Raw genomic sequence first — 16,068 nt, 5'->3', positions numbered from 1 at the left:
GATCCAATGAATTAATCAATAGAGAGATGAGCCTAGATCACAGGGAATGCTCCAAAATACCCAGTAGGAAATACTTCATATATTCAAATGCCAGCCTAGATGTTTACAGAATTAACCCTCAAAAAGATGAAAAAATTATGTATTTGAGTCCTTATGAAGTCTTTCCATATTACTTTATTTTGAACTACAAAGTATTATAATTTTCTGCTTCTCACAGAAGACTCAGTTTTCTTAAGTAATCAGTGACCCAATAAAGACACAGGAAATTATTTTGGCAGGACACAAAATCTTCCTTTCTAGGTAGATTACTTAAAATGTAAAGGGAAAAACTTTTACAATCTCTTATCAAGAGACCAATAGTTCAAGAAAACTGTACCCTTTTAACATAGAGAAAACCAAATTCCAATTTTGCACCAGTTTACTTGTGATATTAAAATCCAATTAACTTAATTAAATTCACTCTAATATTGCCTATCTTGACTACACATCAGAATTTCTTCCCACAGATCCTTTTCCACAAACCTGCAACATTCTTTTTTACATTCAGATTCTGTCCTATGTGTTTCCTCTTTTCTCTTCTGAAATAACCAGCCTCACTTTAGGACAAAATTACTCTGTTTTCCCTCAACAGAAATGCATTCCTTTTTCTCATACCTTCTTTTAACAAAAACACATTTCCTACTTTCTTTGCATACAGAGATATTTCCCTTATTATTTTTAGAAGTTTTAATTACATATATTAGAATTTATAACCTTTAGAAAGCTCTAATGCCCAGTGAAAAGTGAGAAGTAAACAATTATAAACTGTCTTTTACATTAGCATTCTGTAGCTTGGCAAATTTATAAACATATTTTATAATATCTAGATACATATGCTCTCTCATAGTAAATTTTTCATTTTTTTAATGTGTGGCACAGAACAGGTTGTACTAATATACCCAAACATCTTTAGTTTCTCTGAATAAAGAAGCCAAAAGTAGATAAATCTATATTCAGTAATTAATGTTTCAGTATTTTATCTTATTAGAAATTATCTATATATTTAATGACCATCATTTAATTTAATTTAGCAAAACTTTAAGTTTTCAGGTTATCAAAAATATTTGAAGAAACTATTTTAAAAATTCACTTAAAGAACTTTTATCCCACTTACATCTATTTGATTCACTCATTCTTAACAATTATGTTTAGTTTACTTATAAAAATTTTTATAAAATTTTACAAAATTACTTATAAAAATTCATAGCAAATTACTTTCTTCACTAAAAGGTTTTTATAACAGAGATTACATAAGTTTGTTTGATTAGTAAACCCAAGTAGAATAAAAGTTGGATGTCTACATTTTTAATGTTGATTATTCTAAAGACATGTCTATTTCAACTAAGCCAACAAACTGAAACTAATATATTTACTAGAGATTATCTCAGATCATATGAACCCAAAAAGCATTTGGGTAAGTTTTTGTTATATTTCTCAGAATCTTAGGAATCCTTAACATGTATAAGTGCTTAATTTTCTATAAGCCAATTAAATAGAGCTCTTTTATGAATTAATTTCAGTAATACTATCTGGAAGTAGAAAATACCACACATCTATAATAAATGATAATTATAGATAGATAGATAGATAGATAGATAGATAGATAGATAATTGATAGATAAGCAGACACATATAAACAGACAGATGCAAACATGGATCTTACAGCTTTCATTCTGAAATTATTGCTATGAGATGGGTATAAAAATGTAAAAACTCACTAGCTTATAAGATAACATTTGAAATAAGTGAAGTTTATTGGCTAAAATAGACAAAGATTTTTATTAATATTTGTGAAGACACTTCAGATTTCTCATTTGCCCGAGTTCCAAAAACTGTTTTCCCCTTTTGTTTTTCTTCTGACAAGTATTACCTCTCTGTAATTTGTAGACCAAATAGAATATTTACATCTCAAAGGTACAAGGAAAGAATGCAAGTTTCTCCAAGAAGGACTTTTGTTCCCTAAGGCCAGAATTTTTACAATACCTACAAATAGATATTTGAGACAAATAGGTGAAGTTAATTCTTAGGAAGGATAAGTGGACTTTGAATTGTTTTAAAAGCTGCATTTCAGCTCTTACAAAGATTTGTAAGGTAAGGATAGATGCTTCTAAATCCTCAAAGACTTGAGGTAGCCTAAACAATATAAGAGGACTAACACACCCATCCACCCATGTTGGGATGTTTTTCTTTTCCTCTGGGTAAGTTCAAATTAGGGGGAAAGGCCTTAAAAAATGCCAATCAGGCTCTGAATATCAGCTTCCAATTTGGTTGAATTTCTAACCATAGAGTCATTAAATCCTTTCAAAAATCTTGCCAGGTTTCATCTGAGACAATCAGTAAGTATTTCTGGCAGTAAATATTTAAACTACCTTATGGACCCAAAAGGAGTCCTCAAAGAGGGTTCAAATGCTATTTTATTTTCCTCTCTTTACCAGGTACTAAGACAGATCTGAGAGAGCTGTGTCTGGTAAGTGTTAGGTTTTTTCCAAAATGGATGGCGGAGAAATAAAAATAAAAAAAAATAAAAAAAAAAAAACAGCAGAGCCAGGCAATGGGTTCGAGAGTGCTTTTAATGGGGAGCGCTCCCGGGCAAGGTTCCGTGACTCAGAGAGGTGGCCCAAGTCAGGGAAGTCGCACCGGGGTTGGGGAGTGTGGGGGTTTTTAAGCCTTCTTGGTTCTGGGTCTGGATCCAGGTGGGTCCCTTGCCAAATTAGGCAAGGGAACACCGTGTCCCTAGGTGATTGGCTGGGGGTGGGGATAGTACAGACGATGGGAGGAGTCCCTGGCTGGAAAGTCCTGGATGGAAAGTTTCGGTTTCCCATTTAGGCTTCGATTTACTGGAGATGACGTGGTGGTCATGGCTGCTTTGGCGGGAAGATCAGCCATTTTGCCCCAAGTTGAGACGTCTGCCATTTTGGGTGCCCCTGTCTCTCAGCCAGCCCAACAGTAAGAATTCTCATCCTTCATCAAATCTGCTGGTTTTTCCAGTATCCTATTTGTAGGCTCTAGGTGATCTAAAGTATAGAGGGTAGCTCCAGTATCTACCAGAATTTATCAAAGTTTTTCATTAATTTTCATTTTAGTTTCCCTTTGCTATGAAAGGGAATTACTGGTAGTGTTACCCAGAGGACCCTGGGAACCCAACCTCAGGGAAGGGCCCTATGAGAGCCCCTTTTCAAGATATGAGAGTGTCTGTAGGGCCACTAACTTAGCAGACTTGTGGTAACAGTCATACAGTCTCTTCAGAATGGAAGACAATTTAGACAGAGGATTACTAAAATGAGTATTCACAAAAAGAAGGATAGGAGGGAGCAATGAGAGTTACATTAGTTTTACAGCCCTTTGTTTTAGGCACCTCTTGTGTCTTTAATTTTTCATTACCTTTTACAACAAATCTTTCAATAAGCTATTTTAGAATTTTGAAGATTTGTGGAGGCTTCTGCATGACAATTGAAATAGGTATCCCATTCTATTTGTTTGATTTGGGAGCCCTTGCTTTCAAGTACACTTCTTAAATGATCGTATCTAATTGGAACATTTGTCATAATGGCCATTGTAATTCTCAGTTGTTTTCAGTGAGATTTTTACCATTTTTTGTAGATATTTATAGCTTCTCGGACTATAGTTCTTAAACAAAAAAATAAGCAGGTGTGCCAGAAGGCAGCATGTTCAACTTTTTGGAGTACAGAGATCTCATTTATTCTTACTTCTGAGATTCCCATGAACAATAACCTTACCTACACAAAACAGAACAAACAAGCATGTGCACATTAACACACCAGCAGTAACCAGAGACATGTTACTGAAGACTGGCTTTCAAGGGCCCACAGGTACCAGTGATGATTCCCCCCATGGACCTGGGAATTGGGGAAAGGATTGAACCAGCAGAAGAGGGATTGAGGACTGTTTCCAAAAAAATGAGGAACTTGAGCTGCCACCAGCAATTCTTAACAGGAAGTTGGGACTCCAATCAAATGGAGAACTGGCTAGAAAGCCAATTAGATCAGAGCTTGAGGTAAAGAGAGCAGAGCTCAGAACCAAGAACTTAGCCACAGTCCTCAGATATGGTGAGCAAGACAGAGAACTCAAAAGAGTTAACAGGAACTATATCTATGTTTCCTGTTCCTGAAGCTATCAGAATTTCACTTCAGAGCCTGCTATTGCCACCAAATCCATTAAAAAATGAAACTCAGGGGCACCTGGATGGCTCAGTTGGTTAAGCATCTGTCTTCAGCTCAGGTCTTAAACCCAGTGCCCTGGGATAGAGCCCCACATTGATTTCCCTGCTTAGCGGGGAGTCTGCCATTCTCTCTCACCCTTGTTCATGCTCTCTCTCACTATCTCCCTCTTTCTCAAAAAAAACAAAAACAAAACAAATGAAATTCAATTGAATAAATTGAAGATCTAATTGGCTTTATTCTTTGATCATGAATGGGGCAGCAAACAGAAAGGAGCTCTGAGAAGCTGTACAAAAATGGATGGCTTTCATAGGCAGGAAAGGGGAAGGAGCAGAGGATGAGGAAAAAGCAGATTATTTCAGGCAAGATCACCTATCAGGGACAAAAAGATTCTATTGGGCATATTACCTCATTAGATACTGACCAGGTAATTCCAGATTGACTAATTGAAGGTTACATTCTTAGGAAAGTTTGAAATTGGAATTAGGTATGAAGTCTTGGTTTGCCAACATGGAGCTTAGCACAAGTGACTCCATTTGGGGCCTGTTGTCTCTTTTTTAACACTTTAAATATTACATTTGAAATATGTAATTAAATTAATAATTAAATATTATGAGTAGACATTGGGCTATTTCCTCTATATTCCTAAAACTTTATATATTCAAGTTGATGAAAACAAAGCTTCTATTGTAAAAAATGGAAACATTATATTCAATGCCTTATATTTAAACACATGATTTTTGTACTGAATTAGCTGGATAATTTTCCATATCCTTTCTTTCACAGGTCTGGTTAAATGTCCCTCTCCCTTGAATAATTATAGTAAAGACTATAAAGATAATGGGCATGAAATGATTAAACAGGAAAACTCTTAAGTGACTGTAGTTAAAGCCACATCGATTTATCATAGCATCCAATTTATCATAGCGCAGAGCTTCCCTAATGGGAAATGGTTTCAGGTCTAACTCAGGTCAGAAGTTTCTCTTCCCACCAAAATAAGCAAGTACATACCCTTCTCCCTATGCCCCAGTGTGGAAGAGACTCATTCAATAACTATTGATCAAATGCCCTCTGTGGGCTAGATGCTGGTCTAGATGCTGCAGATACAAGAATGAACAGGAGAGACTTGCCTTTGCCCTCCTGGCACATTTGTATAAGAGACACATGCCAGGCACATCAGCAACATAATAAATGATTTGATTACAATACAGGCTGAACTAGGAAGCCATTTTGTAGGGTGGGTCAGAGCTCATGAGAACATGAACAACCGGAAAACAATATCAAGAGGTGAGAGAACACATCTGCCTAGAACTTAGAGCTCTAGCATTATTTCTAAAAGTAAAAAGTTACTGAGAAAGGCCCTTCCAAGCCTAGACAACAGACAATGCAACAGTGATGCATGCCTAATGCCTTTTGCTCAGCTAATAAGGGCTATGTTATTTGAGCTCTAAACTGAGCATTTTTGCAGTATGAGAGTTCAATTAGTAGTAGAAAAAGAAAAGGCCCCTGATAGATTGAAGCAACCATTCTAGTGCAAACTGGTACAGGATAAGAGTGGCATGGGATATTCTGAAAAGGTCAGCAGACAAAACACAGAACCTGGCTAACAAAAGAGGAGAATAGGCACACAGCAGAAACCCTTCTCTTAGGCACACAGCTAAAGGTTTCACCAAGTCCCCAGCAGCGAAGGATTATAAATTAATAGCAGAACCACACTGTAAGGTATTTGTCGTTGTTATATATAAAATGATGCTTACATTTAGTGACGAGTAAGTAGGAGCTAGGTCTCCTTCCACATGTGGGTTTTTGTGTTCTTAATTAATACCTTTATTAACTATAAAATTCCAAACTAATGAACTCTCCAGGGACTGTTACAGCCATAATCAGGGAAAAACCCTGACAATGATGGCCTAGATTCTGGTGCCTTGGAGGAGTAGGCTAGGTAAGCATCGTCCCTTACCCTACACAACGCTCCCCTAATAAGCTGAGTGAGCAGCATGTAACAATTACTTAGAAATACTTTTTCAACTAGTACTCTAGAAGAAAAAGAAGATGGATTAATCAAAGGTTTTCAGTGCTACCAACTGTTCAGGAGAAATCTGTCACTTTCTAGATCTAAAAAAAAAGATATCGTAGACTTAAAATTATTTTGGTCTTCTCTTTGTCCTCCCTCTGTTTCTGATTAACATGATATTTCTAACACACCCCAGTGGCCTTCAGAGTACATACAAATTTGCCTGACATCACTCAGCTCTCCAATCCTCTGTTCTCCTGCAAATTTACTTTATAAGTTTGCTTTATAAGTTTTTTTTTTCTCTCTTGTTCCACTCCTATTTTTCAACATAAAAAGAACAAACACCCCCACCCCACCCCATCCTTGTTGATCTGGACTCCCAAATTCCATTTCTGGCTCTACTAATGCTTTCTTTTCAAGGAAAGACTTTTACCTCAGTAAAATAGTGATGCCTCTCAAATGATAGGAACAATTATGAAGAAACAGGGCCAAATCTCTCCAACACAAAATAAATTATCTGGTGAATTTAGAAAATTCAGGGCAAAGGATAGCAAGAGAATCATTCATTTATTATGCATATATTTATTGATTAGCTACTTTACACCCTGTCGGAAATTGTTGGAGAAAGTGATCAAGAAGAGATTGACCACAGGTTGACCAGCATGCTGGACCTAGCCAAGTGAAGGCTCCCACCCACTCCTTCATCCTTACAATGTGTGTTCTACTGGCCTTCCCCACTCCTAGATGCTGCTCCAAGGATACAGCCTTGAGATAGAAACATGGTATTGTGTTGAGACTGTCTGGACTGGTATATGACTAAATCTAGTTAAGGCCTCCTGCCTGCATGACTGAACCCCATTAAGTATTTATATAAACTATATACAAACTTTTAAGATTCTGGAAGTCAAGTGTGGAAATCGACTTGTTTTAAGGCTGTCCAAGACAAGCCTCATAAGCAAGCCCTTGCTTATTAAATCTGCCACCTACCAATCTAGAGTGGTCTCCCTCTTTCTTTAATCTGTCCCTGCCCTCCACATGTGGGGGCTGATTTCAGATTATATGCTCAAAGAGGTTGTGAGCTAAAAGAAAGACACACAAGTAGATAGTACTTATGCTCAAGAAATGTAAGATCTAGTAGAGGATATAAAAGAAAAACATTTTTTAAAGTATGAGTACTTAAAGTGCCAAAGAAGTTCAGAGGAGGGAAAAGAATGAAAACTTTCTGGCTGGCTCAGGCGGTAGAGCATGTGGCTCAGGGTTGTGAACTCAGGGTTGTGAGTTCAAGCCCCATGTTGAGTGTAGAGATTACTTAAAAACAAACAAACTTTCTTGTAGTTGCTTTTCTCATTCTTTTTGATTGGCTGCCTAACAGGCTGTAGCAGAATATAATAGGAGTTCAGGACGCAATATGCCAAAATATGCCACATCGGTATATTGATTATTTTGAGTTGCAAGCGCATGAAAAACAGCAAATGCAGGAAAGGCTTTCCCTGCATTCTCTTTATCTGCTTAAAAAGAGATCCTCCAAAAAAAAGAGATCCTCCAAAAGGACCTCAGTTGTCAAAGATCCCCTGCCAGGCAATTTCATCAACCTGCAAAGATTGATTTTTATCACAGGAGAGAAGACTAGACAAGCTTTGTCACAAAGTTTGTGACATATCTCCAATGTATTCTTCTAAGGCCCCATTCATCTTTCCTAAAATTATTTACTCTTCCCTAAGAGACCTGCATCTCGTCTCCTCTTTCCCTATTAAGATTGTACTTAAGTTTGAATTCTTAGCCACCTTGGGGAATTACTTATCTTTCCCTGGGTTTCTCCCACGTATACATGAGGTATACATGTTAATAAACTTCTGTTTCTTTTTCCCTTGTTAATCTGTCTTTTATTAGAGGGGTCTCTGCCAAGAACTCAGAAGGGTAAAGGGAAAATTATTTTTCCTCCCCTAAGGCCCAAATGTGCCAAATTTAATCCAAACTAATTCAATAGTCATCAAAGTCATTAAATACAAAAAGTTTGCTGTGAAGGCTATAAACATCATGATGAACAATAGTAGCCAGAGCCAACATTTAATGAACACTTGTTATGTGCCTAATACCATGCTACACGCTTTACATACATTATCTACTTTAATTGTCACAACAATCCTTAGAAGTAGGAAAAGTTGCTATCCCCATTTTACAGATGAAGTAAAAGGAAGTTCAGACAGGTTGAGTAATTTAATTAAGCTAGATGGCAATGCAAGAATTCCAAAATACTCAGCCCTGTCTCTCCAAATCTTTACCACTACATATACTGCTTATTCTTTTACCAGGAAGAAATTTACATTGAGAAGAAAAAAAAAGATTTTTTCTCTATCTTCTTTGTGACTGGGGGCCTGCAAATTAAGCTGACAAAAGGCAAATTAAGAGAAAAGAGTGAAATTTGTATTTATATATGTACACAGGAATTCTCACATACACACACACACACATACACACTTACACAAAGACTCAAGGAGGTGGTTAGAATGGGGATGGAAAAGACTAGAAGAGAGAATAAATGACTTTTTAGAAGGGGAGCAGAAAAGGCACTTATGAAAACATAAGTGAATTTTTCAAAAGACAAATGAGATATTAAAAGAATAGATGGGAAATATGATAATTTGAATACAATGCCAACTTCTAGATCTCTGTCTCCAAAAAGAGAAGAATAGAGTTGCTCTAGGGGATTAAGACAATTGAGTCATTTTAGGAGTTTCTGTTTTCAAGCAGATAAGGGATTTCAGGAACTGTCTTCAGCTCAGAATAATTCTTAGGCCAAAATGGCATACTTTTGGATAGCATTTGGTTATCCATGTAAATTATAGTCTATTGGAACTTAAACACAAATGCCAATAATACAAAAGACAATACATTAAATGCCATAAAAGAATGCAGTGAAGTTGAAGAGAAGAGAGAAATCACTATACTAATTAGATCAAGAGAGACTGAACCAAAGCATAGGCAAGAGAGATGCACCTTTTCAAGCAGAGATAAGAATTGCATTCTAGTAGGCTGAAACAACATTTTTTCCAATAAGCATAGTGGTAAGGGTATGAATCTATCAAGAGTACATTGCATAATCTAGTCTGGCTGAAAAGCATAAAATATTTCAAAAGTTTGCATGTCACACTGTCAACTCCTCTTCTTGAAACTAATATAAAGACTGGTCAACAAACATATTATTATTATCAAATCAAGATGAGGACTTGGGTGGCTCAGTGGTTGAGCCATCTGCCTTTGGCTCAGGTTGTGATTCCCGGAGTCCTGGGATCAAGTCCCGCATCAGGGTCCCCACAAGGAGACTGCTTCTCCCTCTGCCTATGTCTCTGCAAGTCTCTCATTAATAAATAACATATTTTTTAAAAAATTAAAAATAAAATAAGTCAAGAATGAGTCTTCACCAAGACTAGAATTATTTTTACCTTTAGAAACAAAGAACAGGGATCCCTGGGTGGCGCAGCGGTTTAGCGCCTGCCTTTGGCCCAGGGCGTGATCCTGGAGACCCGGGATCGAATCCCACATCGGGCTCCTGGTGCATGGAGCCTGCTTCTCCCTCTGCCTATGTGTCTCCGCCTCTCTCTCTTTCTTTGTGACTATCATATAAAAAAAAAAAAAAGAAACAAAGAACAGGTTATCCCTTAATAGCAAATGATTTCCTGTGAAATAACAACAACAACAAAATCCATTCAATCATAATTGATTGATCCAATTGCACTGGACTGTTTGGCAGCAAAAAGTCCTTAATGGAAAAGTCCTGACACGTGGGGTACTGGCATCGGTTGTGAGATACCTCACAAGGAGTTAGTCTTTAGCACCTTTTTCCAAATATTTCTTTTTTACAAAAATAAATGAAAGGAGGACGAAATTCTGGAAAGATGGTGGAGTAGGAAGCACAGGGACTCTCTCACCTAGACAAAAATTGCACTTGCCAGAATCTGTCTGATGTAACCATTTTTGGAACTCTGGAGTCTTTTGAAGGCTTGCAAATTTCAGGGGAAGTTTGGCTAGTAACCTGTAGCTAATTTCACTCAATTTCATCTCTTAGCATAGTAACAGGTTTCCATCTCTCTCTCTCTAAAATAACTAAAATAAATAAATAATTTTTTTAAAAAAACTGCATATATGGGTTAACTTTACACCTCAAGCTGATCCTCAGCACAGAGACAACTTACAACAATCAAATGATCAAAAATAATAACAAAAACAGCCATCCCTGGAGAAGGAGGAGAATCTGATCTCCAGCATTACCACATTGTTAGACTCACGTGTTCAATTTTTAACTCAAAATATCACAAGTCACCCAAAGTAACAGGAAAATATGGCCCCTTTAAAGGAAAAGAATAAGGGCACCTGGGTGGCTCAGTCAGTTGAGCATCTGCCTTTGACTCAGGTCATGATCTTGGGGGTCCTGGGGTCAAGCCCCATGTCAGGCTCCCTGCTCAGTGGGGAGTCTGCTTATCCCTCTCCCTCAGGCCCCACCCCATTCATGCTCTCTCTCTCCTATGTTTTCTCTGTATCTCAAATAAATAATCTCTTTAAAAAAATAAAGGAAAAAATAAATCAACAAAACCTATCCCTGAAAAAGTAAGGCAGACATATTAGATAAATACTTTAAAATAAATATATTAAAAATAAATAAATTAATTAATTAATTAAAGATGCTCTGAGAACTAAAGAAAGATGCAGAAACAATCAATAAAATGATGTATGAACAAAATGGAAATATCAATAAAGACAAAACCTAAAAAGAAACCAAAACTGGAGTTGAAAGTACAATAGTTGAAATGAAAATTTCTCTAGAAGGATTCAAAAGTAGATTTGAGCAGGCAAAAGAATCCGTGAACTGGAGGTTGGAGGACGGAAATAATTTAATCTAAAAAAGAGAAAGAAAAAAAAATTGAAGAAAAAAAAGTTAATAGAGCCTAAGAGACATGTGGGACATAATCAAATGGATCAACATATGCTTGTGGGAATCCCCAAAGGAGAAGGGAAAGAGAATGGGACAGAGAATATTTGAAGAAATAACTGAAAAATTACAAATTTGATGGAAGCCATGGATAGAAACATCAAAGCCCAGCAAATTCCAACCAAAACTAACTCAAACAGATTCACATCAAGACACATTATAATCAAACTGCTGGAAAACAAAGAGAGAATCTTGAAATCTTGAAATTAAAGAGAAGTGACTTATCACAAAGGGATCCTCAATAAATTATCAGCAGATTTCTCATCAGAAATTTTGGAAGCCAGAAGGCCCATGTATTCAAAGTGATAAGAGAGAAAAAAAATGTTAACTAAGAATATTGTACCCAGCAAAACTGTCCTTCAAGAATGAGGGAGAAATTAAGACATTCCCAAATAAACAATAGCTAAAGGAGTTCATTACCACTAGACCTGCCCTTTAAGATATGATCAAGGGAGTTTTGATCAAGAGTGAAATTAAATGACACTAGACACTAACTTGAAGCCCTATGAAGAAATAGAGATCTCAATAAAGGTAACTATATGGGCAATAATAAAAGCTAGTATTATTGTACCAATGGTGTGTAACTCCATGTTTTGTTTTGAACATGATTTAAAAGTCTAATATATGTTTTAAGGAATAATTATTTGTCTAGTTTTATTACTATTAATAAAACTATGTTTATTACTATTTAAACTTCAGTTTGGGGGTACTTGGGTAGCTCAGATAGTTAAGTGGTTGCCTTCAGCTTAAGTCCTGATTTCAGGGTCCTGGGATCCAGCCCTGCATTGGGCTTCCTACACAGCAGGGAACCTGCTTCTCCCTCTGTCCCTCCCCCAGCTTGTGCACTCTTTCACTTGCTCTCTTTCAAATAAATAAATAAAATCTTTAAAAATAAAAAATAAAAAATTATACTAATCTTTGCTTTGTAACTTCATATGCATTTTCAACATAATTTAAGGGACTAACATATTTAAAAGAATAGTTTATATTTTGGGGAACACAATGAATAAAGATGTAATTTTGTGGCATTAGCAATCAAAAGGGGTGGGGACAGAGCTGTAAAAGAGCAAAAATTTTGTATCTTATTGAAGCTAAGTTGGCATAAATTCAAATTCAAGTATTATAAATTTAGAATGTTAAGTGTAATCCCCATGGCAACTATAAAGAAAATAGTTATAGAATACACACAAAAGGAAATTAGAAAGAAATTTAAATATTTCACTATAAAACATTAAGTAAATAAAAGAGGACAATAAAGCAGAAAATGAGGGGGGAAACACTGTAAGGCATAAAGAGAACAAACAGCAAAATGGCAGAGGTAAGTCCCTCTTTCTTTTTTTTTAAGATTTTTTTTCAGAGACAGAGAGAGAGCGAGAGAGCATAAGCAAGGGTAGGGGCAGAGGCAGAGGGAGAAGCAGACTCCCCACTGAGCAGGGCTCAGTCTGAAACAGGGCTCAATCCCAGGACCCTGGGATCACGATCTGAACCAAAGGCAGACACTTAACTGCCTGAGCCACCCAGACACCCCAAGTAACTCCCTCTTTATTGGTAATTACTTTAAGTGTAAAAAGATTAAGCTCTCCAATCAAAAGACAGGGATTAACAGAATGACTAAAAACACATGACCTGAATATATATACATATATATATGAGATTTACTTTAGATCTAAAGACAAAAAGATTGAAAATGAAAGGATGGAAAAAGATATTCTGTGCAAATAGTAACCAATAGAGAGCAGGAGTGGCTCTGCAAATATCAGACAAATAGACTTTAAATCAAAAAAGTTCATGAAAGAAAGAAGGATATTATAATTTAATTTAATAATTTACCTACGACCCAGCAATTGCACTGTTGGGGATTTACCCCAAAGATACAAATGCAATGAAACGCCGGGACACCTGCACCCCGATGTTTATAGCAGCAATGGCCACGATAGCCAAACTGTGGAAGGAGCCTCGGTGTCCAACGAAAGATGAATGGATAAAGAAGATGTGGTCTATGTATGCAATGGAATATTACTCAGCTATTAGAAATGACAAATACCCACCATTTGCTTCAACGTGGATGGAACTGGAGGGTATTATGCTGAGTGAAGTAAGTCAGTCGGAGAAGGACAAACATTATATGTTCTCATTCATTTGGGGAATATAAATAATAGTGAAAGGGAATATAAGGGAAGGGAGAAGAAATGTGTGGGAAATATCAGAAAGGGAGACAGAACGTAAAGACTGCTAACTCTGGGAAACGAACTAGGGGTGGTAGAAGGGGAGGAGGGCGGGGGGTGGGAGTGAATGGGTGACGGGCACTGGGGGTTATTCTGTATGTTAGTAAATTGAACACCAATAAAAAATAAATTAAAAAAAATTTAATAATTTATATTTAACAAATTTAACAAAAATTTCAATACAGTAAAAAGTTATAACAATTATAAATATTTAAGCACCTTAATGAAAGACCACCAAAATATATGAAGTAGGGCAGCCCTGGTTGCTCAGCGGTTTAGCGCCACCTTCGGCCCAGGGCGTGATCCTGGAGATACGGGATCGAGTCCCACGTCAGGCTCCTTGCATGGAGCCTGCTTCCCTCTGCTTGTGTCTCTGCCTCTCTCTCTCTCTCTCTGTCTCTGTCTCTCATGAATAAATAAATAAAATCTTTAAAAAATATATGTATATATATATGAGGCAAAACATAACTAAAGATAGAAAAAGACAGTTCTATAATAATAGTTGGAGTTCTTAATACCTCACTTTCAATAAAGAATAGAAAAATCATACAGAAGATATAAATAAAGAAATAGAGAACAAAACACAACAAATCAACTACATTTAACAGACATACATACAACACTCTACCCAATTACCACAGCATACCAATTCTTAACCAAAGAGTTGAAAGACTTATGCAATGAAAACCACAAACATTGCTGAAAGAAATTCAAAAAGACATAAATAAATGAAAATGTATCCTATGTTCATGGATTGGAAGACTTCCCAGGTTTATTGAATAGAAGTTTTAATACTGTTAGGATGGCAATAATACCCAAAGCAATCTACAGATTCAATACAATTCCTATCAAAATCAGAAGGAATTAAAAAAAAAAATCAGAAGGAATTTTTTTTTCAGAAAAAGAAAAACCTATCTTAAATTTCATGTGTAATTTCAAGAAACCCAAAGAAGCCAAAACAATCTTGAAAAAAAAACAATGCTAGAAGATTCATATCCCCTAATTTCAAAACTTACTAGAAAGCTACAGTAATCAAAACAGTGTGGTACTGGCATAAAGACATAGAGACTAATGGAAGAGAATAGAAAGCCCAAAAATAAACTTTCAAATATATAGTGTCAAATGATATTCTACAAGAGGCTAAGATAATTCAATGGGGGAAAGGACAGTCTTCAATAAATGGTTCCAGGGAAACTGGATATGCACGTGTGAAAAAATGAAGCTGAACTCTTACCTAAACCATATACAAAATTATCTCAAAATGGATCAAAGACCTAAATATAAGTCCTAAAACTATAAAATTCAGGAAAAAACATGAATCAAAATCTTCACATTGGATTTGTCACTGATTTCTTGGCTCTGACACTAAAAGCACAGACAATAAAGATAATATCAACCCAGAGAATGAGAGGAAATATTCGTAAACCACATATCTGATAAGGGATTAACAACCAGACTATATAAAGAACTCCTACCACTCAACAACAAAAAACAAAGAAGCCAATTCAAAAATGGGCCAAGGACTTGAATAGACATTTTTCCAGAGAAAACAGACCATTGTCCAAAAAGCACATGAAAAGATGCTTAACATTACTATTCATTGGGGCAATGCAAATAAAAACCATAATGAGATACCACCTCACACCCATTAGGATGGCTACTATCAAAATAGACAGATGATAGATGCCTGAGAGATGATGAAGGTTAAATAGATGATAGAAATAAGTGTTGATGAGGATGTGGAGAAATCATAATCCTCATACACTGTTGGAAGGACCATAAGATGGTACACCTGCTCTGGAAAACAGTATTGCAGTTCCTCAAAAAATTAAAAACCAAACTATCTTCTGATTCAGCAATCCCTCTTCTAGATATATACCGCAAAGAAACTGAAAACATGGTCTCAAACAGCTATCTGTACATCCATGTTCATTGCAACATTATTCACGATAGCTACAATATAAGAGCAACCCAAATGTCTATCAAGAGATGAATGGATAAGCAAAATGTGGTCTAGCCATAAAACAGAATATTATCAGATTTAAAAGTAAAGGAAATTCTGGGGGCACCCGAGTGGCTTAGTCAGTTAAGTATCTGTCTTTTGCTCAGGTCTTGATCGCAGAGTGCCAAGATCGAGCCCTGAGTCAGGCTCCCTGCTCAGCAAGAAGTCTGCTTCTCCCTCTCCCTCTGCTCCTCTGCCCCTCCAGCTTGTGCTCTCTTGCTCTCTCAGATAAATAAATCTTTTTAAAAAGAGTAAGAGTAGGGCAGCCCCAGTGGCTCAGTGGTTTAGCCCTGCCTTCAGCCCAGGGTATGATCCTGGAGACTGGGGATCAAGTCCCACATCAGGCTCCCTGCATGAAGCCGGCTTCTCCCTCTGCCTGTGTCTCTGCCTCTCTCTGTGTGTGTGTCTCTCGTGAATAAATAAATAAAATCTTAAAAAAAAAAAAAAGAGTAAGAGTAAAGGAAATTCTGGCACATGCTAGGACATGGACAAAACTTGAGGTCATTATGCAAAGTGAAATAAACCCTTTACAAAAAGACAAATACCATATGATTCCACTTATATGAAGCACTTAGAGTAATTAAGATCATAGAGACACAAAGAATGGTGGTTGCCAGTGGCTG

This window comes from Canis lupus, chromosome 2 (genome assembly GCF_003254725.2).
Source record: "Canis lupus dingo isolate Sandy chromosome 2, ASM325472v2, whole genome shotgun sequence".
NCBI classification, from domain to species: domain Eukaryota; kingdom Metazoa; phylum Chordata; class Mammalia; order Carnivora; family Canidae; genus Canis; species Canis lupus.
The sequence above is the reverse complement of the archived record's forward strand: the minus strand, read 5'-3'. Positions refer to the sequence as shown.